The sequence below is a fragment of the Syngnathus scovelli genome, chromosome 6 (assembly GCF_024217435.2).
Source record: "Syngnathus scovelli strain Florida chromosome 6, RoL_Ssco_1.2, whole genome shotgun sequence".
Classification (NCBI taxonomy): domain Eukaryota; kingdom Metazoa; phylum Chordata; class Actinopteri; order Syngnathiformes; family Syngnathidae; genus Syngnathus; species Syngnathus scovelli.
This window is the reverse complement of record NC_090852.1, coordinates 18787915-18796825: the sequence shown is the minus strand read 5'-3', so window position 1 is coordinate 18796825 and position 8911 is coordinate 18787915. Positions and strand designations below refer to the sequence as shown.

At 42.1% G+C, this 8911-nt stretch overlaps 1 long non-coding RNA gene across 1 annotated transcript; it reads left to right on the top strand.

The window, feature by feature from the left end:
* Nucleotides 1-2565: 2565 nt before the first annotated feature.
* Nucleotides 2566-3957, top strand: LOC137840406 (uncharacterized). Its single transcript, XR_011087041.1, has 3 exons — nucleotides 2566-2657; nucleotides 3186-3237; nucleotides 3712-3957. It is a non-coding gene; the product is annotated as an uncharacterized lncRNA (long non-coding RNA).
* The last annotated feature ends 4954 nt before the right edge of the window (nucleotides 3958-8911 follow it).

The window sequence follows — 8911 nt, the reverse complement described above, 5'->3', positions numbered from 1 at the left end:
GTGACAGTAAGAGCAAAAATATGCTCGGTCCCAGCATCATTAAGATGACTTCTTCATCATTATGCAAAAAATGTCCGTTTAATTCTTCAACTATTTTTTTTAAGCGAGTCTCTTTAATGTTTTTCTTTCTTTTGTTCTCCAAAAGAAATGACTTTGATTTCTGGATTAAATTTTTATTTCATACTTAAAGGGTGCGCTATTTTCCAAGTAGTTAGATAAGATGCTTTATTCACCCACAAAGGGGAATTTAAGCACGTAAAATGACGGATCGAATCATTTTTTCTGAACTTGCACTTGATCTTTTTTCCTGTTTCAACCACCATTTTATCTAAGTTGTTTTTGTTTTCTGTTGCTTGTCTGGCTCAAAGTTAATACGCAATCCGGCACCTTCCCCTCTGACCCAGGAGTAGCACACCCTGAACTCGACTTCCACGGAGCAGCGAGGGTAGCTACGCATCTGAACCCTCACCCAGGCCCCGGGGCCCAGCCGCAAACATGGGAGCTGACCTGTTTTGACCTCTCTTCCACTCCGGGCCCCTGGGACCCGCTCCAGTCAGCTCTGGGACCTCCCTGTTAGCACAGTCGGTGCATTGGATGGCAAGTGAAGCACACAAACACGCCCCCGCACGCGCGCACACACTCATCGACTGTACACATAAACAAAGAGACACACTCAGACGTTATGCGGGCATAACATACTGTCTCATACAAACACAATCTGTCACACTCGGGCATGCAGAGCATCACTGTCTGCATGTCTCACTCTTAGTTTGGCTTTCTCATGAGCTGCTTTAAACTGGTGAATATCGCCATCTTGTGGCCGTCTGTTTGAATTAATTGCAAAAGGGGAAAGTTGATTCTCTGAGCAATGGCTCAACTACGTTTACACAATAATTTTTTTTATGTGTATAGAGTGTGTATAAATCATTTTCAGAAAACTTTTAAAAAATTAACATAATAATAATAATTAAAAATCTATTCATAGAGTCAATCAAAGCACTGTAAAGATTTTTTTTAAAAAATCTGATAATTAAAATACAGTTCTTGTTAAAGGTTGACAGACCTGACCAAGTAGCCTACTAGAAATCATAGTCATAATTTTTGCCCATGAAAAGGATCAGTAGAAGCTACTAGAGCAATGCTGAAATCCAGTCATATTCAAGGGATCCTTTACATGATATATTTTCTCCACGACTCTGAACACCTTGAAGGGGCAAAATGGCAGCAGGGTGACTTTATCCTGACTATCACTTTCTTTTCGGTTGGTTAGACAGCAGCCCCTCTTGGATTAGCTTTTCGGATGAAGGCGCAGGTAACTCCCGCTGAGGAGCAGCAGCAGCACTCATATTTTTTTATTTTATTTTAAATATGCAACATCTGTGCCAGGAGAGCCTTCCAAAAAGGCTGCTCCTTGGAGGATGTCGCTAGCTCAAACTTGGGGCGTTTACTCCAGCAAGATTCTGCACAGATGTTAGTGCTCACAAAGTCATTGTGTCCTTTGGCTCTTTACTCAGCGGGGTTTATTTTAAGGGAGCTCGGTGTGTTTTCCACTTACAAAAATGACTGAGGTCACTTCAACTTTAATGCGACGTGACACGATGCCATTTAAACATTGAATTTGGATGGTGTGCGACGCCTTCAACAAAACCACCGCATGCATTCATAGGGGAGCACGAGCACAATGTTTGCGCTGGGCTTTCATAAAGAATGAGAATATTTTCCAAAGAGAGATGCAATGACCTTAAGGCGGCTTGTCAGTCGGATTATTCAAGTGATTTACAAACACGAGACGAGACGAGGCCGCGCCGGGGCCCGAAAAGAGATAAAAAGCAGCCAACGCATGGAAGAGGACACGCCGGAGCGGCCTAATGCATCGCTTACACAAAGATGTTCATATTTAATGCTCATCATTAAGGCAGGGCCGGAGCATGGAAGACGCTTCTGTTATTTTTCCCACACCCCTTGAGCCAAGTCCTTGTGACAGCCCTCCGCCGCATCCCGGCAAATTATCCGCATGAGCTGCGGCGAACAAAAACAGCCCAGTGCGGGGGAAGAGGGGCCGGGCCTCAGCTTCTCTCTTATGATGGAGAGACTTGTCACTTTGCATCAGCTCCGGACGCCCCGAGCACATCAGCTGCAAGTGAGGAGAACAAGACCACTCTGTGGGGAGAGGACAACACGGAGAGCGTGAAGGAGATAAGAACACTGCGGAGCTGAGTGGAGACAAAAGAATGTTGACCTTTGGCCTTTAACAAGCAATTTATTGCTCTCCTTTGCAATGAAAATAACAATTGGCAACAAATACAGGGATCTGAAAATGTAACTTGTATGTCAAATTATCTTTCCCCATTCAAATGAATAGAAATTCCTCTGATTTGCTCCAGCTCCAAAAAGCATAAACAAAAAAAAAATCCCACCATCAAAAGAAACGGCGATAATTCCATTGAAACAAACTATATTTTATAAACATAAATATAATTTTCACAGTGTCTTTTAGCGATTAAAAATTATGTTCAGAACAGTAGTCCACTTATTTCCGTGCTGTTGCAATACACAGGCGGGTCGCTAGACGGCGCTAAACATTTCATCTCATCAACCGAGGAATGACACTTGCCGTCGAATTGAACTCAAGTTGAACTTTCCGACCAGTTGACGAGGTTGGTGAATAATTCATCAAAATCACACGCGTATATTCTCGTATAAGACATTTTGAATCTGGAACGCCAAGTGAAAACTTGTTTTATAACTTTATAACTTTAAAACTTGAGTGTTTTTATAGACGAACTACGAGCTGTTATTTTTGGCTAGCTTACCGCCAGTGTTTACAAACGAACGATGGAGTTCTAATTAACAACCGATTAACACAAACTTGCCGTCTATCAAAATAAAAAATGATAAGAACTAATCAATCTAGTTAGTGGCAGTTTTATTCGACAATTGTGAGTATGGTGAATGTGCCAACTCGAATTTCCTGCAGGCAACATCATTTGTGTTGTTGGCTAGACTCTCATTTTCTTGTCTGACAAAAAGGTATAAAAATGTAGATCAATTTTTGCGTATTCAAATGTATTCATTCGTTCTGGAATGCAGATTCTGAAAGAAGTCAAAGTCATGTTTTCAAGGATTTGATGTGCAACATTCAATGTCATTCATTCATTTGTTTTCTATGGTGCTTTATTTTCTAGAGCAACAATGGAGAAGCTGAAGATGACTTTCACAATTGGCACAAGATTAAAGGTCGGTATTTATTATTAATATCTCTTGTACTCTGCTTTCTTTTTCAAATTCATGTGATGTGCTAATTGTAGAGGTTCTTAAATGGAGTTGGGGCTCTCCCTGCTGGCCGTTGCCAAAATTTGCAGGAGCTACAATTTTATTTAAAAAAAAGATCAAGTTGATATTTTTCGCCTGTACAGAAAAGTACAGATGCCTCGTGGCCTCCTTCTCAAAGATATTCTCAAGGAGACTTGAAAAAAAAATTGGGCCCCACTAAAATAAACCTGTCTTGCAAGATGCATTAAGCCTAAATTGGCCTATTTAAAGGAATAACCACAGACAGCCTTTGAATAATATTGACTCGCAAAGTATGCGGAGGTCAAGGACAATAGGCTAGATGGAGAGCAACCTGGTGCGAGAGTGATGGAAAAAAAAAAATTGCTTTCATGCAAGTGCATATTAAAAGTCTCAGGCCAAACATCTATATTTTTTCAGGGTTCAGGAAAAAAAAATGTAGAGCTTATGTCGCAGAAAAGTCCAATATGAAATAATTCCTTTGAACTCAAGATGGAGACGGCAGATGAAGAGAATCGCGGAATTTGATTTCCATCCCATCTTTCTTATATTTAATATGGCTCAAACTATTTCAAGATTTTCCTACACATTTATTGAACATACATATTTGCTGCTTGTCTATGTGAATCATTGTTGTGTTGCCAAAAAGCCTTGCATACATCCATATTCATGTTTTTTTTTTTTTTTGCCGCAAGGCATTGGTGTCTCCTAAAAATAGCAGAGTGAGAGGAATGGTCTCCCTGTGTGTGTATCTTAACATGTACAAGCGCCTGTCTCCATGATTTGTTGTGCACCCGCGCTTTGTGAGGAGAACATACTTCATTTGTGCTTAAACACTTGTGAATAATTATTCCGGGTCAGACTAAAATAGCAGCGTTCATCTCTTAATTTAGCTCATCTATCTCAGATGAGTGTGTGTCATAACACAGAATAATACCTTGTGAGTTCGAGTCTAATAATTAGTGTTTAGAGTTTCAAGATAGATAAATGAACATTCAGACTGTTCATTTGTTTCCACAGACAAAAAAAAAGACTGATTTAAATGAGGTTGACCAGCAGAGGGCAGCAAAGACAGAGTTTCCGTTGCTTGTTACTGATTGTAGCATTTACTGATAAATCTGTACAGGTAATTTTCAAGTATAATTTTAATATAAGAGAAAAATACATTAATAGTGGTGCAGTGGGCAATTTGCCGTTTAAATGTACGTAAGTCTTTCTATTTATTAAAAATACTGGTGTGTATTATTTTTGTAACACTCTCTGGGAAAAACTCAGCATCATTATTTTGTCATGCCAAAACGGTATTGCAGCTCATTATACTCAAGTTGTGCTCTGAATGTGTTTTCCTCAGTCATATCCATTCAACAAAATTGGCAGTCGAGTCGAAATCGCCGAAACGTGACAAAGGCTACGTTGCTGCAAACTATTTTTAGCCTGATACTTTACACACTCGTTTTCCCGGCAGTCAATGAGTTGTCGCCACGTGTATGCAGGCCTGCATTAATGTGGCAAAGATGCAGGTCATTTCCGTTGGTACCCAACACACACACACACACATTTTAAGTGGTGAAACGATGGCAAAGCCTGAGGCACTACTCCTCAAATCCAGACATGGAAACTGTGACAATGTGATCTGTGAGCCAGAGGGAATAAGGCACTGATGGATGGATGGATGGATGGATGGATGGATGGATGGATGGATGGATGGATGGATGGATGGAGAACCATCAGCAAAGGTGAGTGTGATTTAAGGTCCATATTCAACCCATCCAGCAAAGGACATTGAAATGAAATGGGCCCCGCCTCCCATGGCATGAAGCCTGCCCCCACACGGGAGATTACATTTAAAGGCAATTACGGGGAGTGACGCAGATCAGATATTCTGTGATGTTTAAACAAGCCAAACCAGGCACAGTTGGACCTCTCTGCTCCACAGGATCCCATCGGCAAAACGATTCTCTAAAACATTTGAATGAAAAATAACTTTGATTAATCATTGATTGGAAAATCAATTTTAAAAAAAATATTTGATCGTGTCAGCCCTATTTAACACGCCAAAGCGAGCAGTACAAACAACACAAGGCCTTGTTAAGTAGCATGACACAGACGTGTAGCAACGGTGGCGATGTCACATGGTGAGTAACATGAGTCCTGCTGACATCTCAGCTGTGTGGCCTTTTTAACTCACTGCATGAGGGTGAGCTTTCCAGATGCTACACTTAGACGAGAGAGAAACGCCAGCCGCGACAAGTCACGTGGATGTAAAAAAAGCGGACAGTTCAAAATGAAAGTGATTCATAAATTCACAATACGTGATTTTCTGTTATTGTTGTAATAGTGATAGATCATATCACAACTTTTCGCGATACATTTAAAAAAAAAAGGTATTAAATGTAAAGATAAGGAGAAGAACATACGCTGCAAATTAGGAACGCAAGCAGACCGTCATCCAAAGCCGTTGGAGTGTGCAGTATTACATAACGCCAGCCGGACATGATGCGGCTTTGAGCCACAAGGTTGACTGAGCATTATGCAGATGTAGAAGCTGTAGCCATCGGAGATGTCGTAACAGGGTAGACCACCGGGCACTTGCTGAGGGCCACGAGCTGAAGGGTCTCCCAAGAAAGCCACGATAAAATCACAAGGCTGCTTTACACACTGTTAGGAATCCCTCGCTAACGGCGCCTTACTTGCTATTGCTAGCTTGTAGCGGGGCGGGACCCTGAAGAGATGACTGATATTAGTCCATAGCAACAATTTTTGTTTTTTCCAGGGGCCTCCATGCGTCTTCTTGCTTAGGGTCTCCAGCAGGTCTAGGAAAAATTGCCCGTGAATCTCATCTGCTAATGCTCACTGCTATCTAGCTAGCTGTCGACTGTCCCGCTCAGTGCTAGCCTTGACTTCCTAGTACAAGTTGCGGCAGCGAATGTCACGATATAAAAAGGAGGCACAGGCTTCGTAAATACTCATTTTAATTCAACCAGGAAATGTATTGGCCCATTTATGCATCAAGAATCTGTTCGAGAACACCAAGTAAAAAGTACTCGACGAGGTGGATACGCGCATTCAAATATTCAGAGAACATTTTAAGCGCACCGCTCAAGCTTATTGTGCATGTTTCCATTATTTCATGTTTAAACTCGGCTTTCATTCCCCAAGCAAAGACTCAAAGGGGTCAGAACGTTTGGTACAATATCACGCCGGAATTGACTTTGTTCCATATCCGCCGCTTGTCCTGAACATAAAACTGGCAAACAAAGTTATCACCTAGCTAGCTTCTTTGTTTGCCCTTAGCTGAACACAATGAGAGGCCTGGGAACATGTGATGTTTTACTGGGTACGGTTTTATACGGAAGGCTGGTTTGGCAACCATTTGTAACAAGTTAGTTTTATGTACAAATACCTCAAAGAACTACAATTGAGGGGAAAAAGTGGTTGTACCATGTAGTGACAGCCGGCGCCGGATGGGAAGTAGCACGAGCACTTGAATCGCTCAGCCAAGAGCAGCCTGGATGGATCAATGTGTGAGTCAAATAAAAACATCTCACACATGAAAGGCAGGATCACCATGGTTCCCCCCCCCGCTGAAGCTGGGCCTTGTTGCCATGCGATTGGGATGAAGGAAAAACACAGACAGGTAGACAGACTCCCGATGAGATATTATTAGCCTCTGCTTTGACGTGACGTTCAAACCCGATCGGCAAGCAACCGGGACTGTCGGTCGGGCCGATCGTCGGCTCGAAAAGGCAAATCGGGGTCGCGAGAGTTCAAACGTCACGACTCTGTTTAACAAGCGTGATTAAATGAGAGGAGGTCCGGTTCCAGTGTGATTGTTTTGCAGCTAACACATCACAAAAGAGGACCAAGTGGGCGGAGCTTAGCAATACAATCGCAATCAATGTCCTGTAGATAAGTTCCAGTAAATGTTGACAAAACCCGTTACGTCAGGTCTGCTCCTATTCCCCAAATGTGGTTCAGAGAGATTTTTATCATTTTTCTGCCTCGCTCTCTCATGCTTTCATCTCCAGAGAAATGTCCTCAACCTGACTTGTGACGCACTTCTAATCTGTGTCCTGAGCGTGTTTGACAATTGGAAGGTGGAAGCCATAAAAAGTCATCTCAAGGTCCTAAAACCACATAACGCTGACATCATGGAATACCGCGTCCTCTTACAATTAGGTCAAAAGGGAAGCACTTGATGTTCTAGTTTCCCATGTATTTGGAATTAGCGTCCAACGGTGACGATCGTTCCCAAGCATTTATCGTTTCAAACACTCAACAAAAGATTAAACCGATTTAATCGGTTCCCACGTGTTTACGCTGACATTCAGAGTGACGTTTTCAGAAAACCTGGTAAAACATAATCCCCCGATAAAGAGAGCTGAGTGTTTACATTGGAAAGTAGACGTGAGCCATTTCAAGGGGAGGAGCCAAGTTTTGTTGATATCAGCATGAAAACACCATCACGCTGTTTTTCAGCAACCGGAGCGCAAGCCTGACATTTCAAAATACATCTATAAAAATCCAAATTGTAGTGATTTTTTTTTTTCTGGTTGAACTAATTGCTTTGTAAATATGCATTAGTGATGGCAAAGGCATCCAGTTAACTGAAGGTAACCAAGCAACTGTTTTCAGACACTTCAAATTAAGCCGGTGCACTTCCCCTTTTCTGCATTTACATTTATGACGCACAGATGTTTCCTGCCGACAACACAATATCATTTCTTGCCATCAGCTTTAAGTGCCACACTTTGCCCTTTTGATATTTACAGATGGAAATATTGACGTTGGAATATTTTTGTACTTCTTAGAAACACTTTTTATGAAAACAATCAGTTGCGGGACACTAAACCTCCAACTCCGATCGAGTAGTCGATCGAAATACGATTCATCCATACAGGCATTTAATTAAACCCATGATAATTAAATCCGTCGTCGCTTTGACTTTGCCTATTGATGCTAAGCTGTGAGTTTGACGTCACAACTCGCCCCTTCTTTCACAAATGTAAATCAGTGGAAATCCCACCGATCGTATCAGCGGCCATTTCCGTTTATCACGGCTGAGTTAACAATCGGCTCAAAAAGAGCCCGATTGGATCCGTGGAGAACCTGAAAACACATCCCGACCCCCCCCAAAAAAGCAATTTTTGAGAAATGCATGCTGTCGATTTATATGCAGGGTATTTCTTCATCTTTGCCGGTTACATGCAAAAGCTGATTTATCGGTCCGCGTAGTGCGGAAAGACAAGCCCTTATTTCCATCATAATAGCCGCGGGCGCTCTTTGTGGCCGCATGAATGATCGGCTCATGATAAAAGTTACATTTTCCTCTTCGGCAAATGCATAATCCAAAATATCCAAACTGCAATGACGTGGATTTGCATGACCAAGCAAGTGTCGCTCTACGAGTTGATTGTTTTTATGACACGGATGAAGTCGCAATACATATTGACACACCATAATCACTTTATGTTCTCTATCGCTGCATTTCCGAGCCTGGCGGGAAACCGGTTAAACATTAACCAGCGGCGGTAGTGGCGGCTTCCAAGTCGGACCGGCGCTTTATTGCAGCAAACTGCAGGATGTGTCGCGAGGGGACATTTGGCTCCGTGGCTCTTCT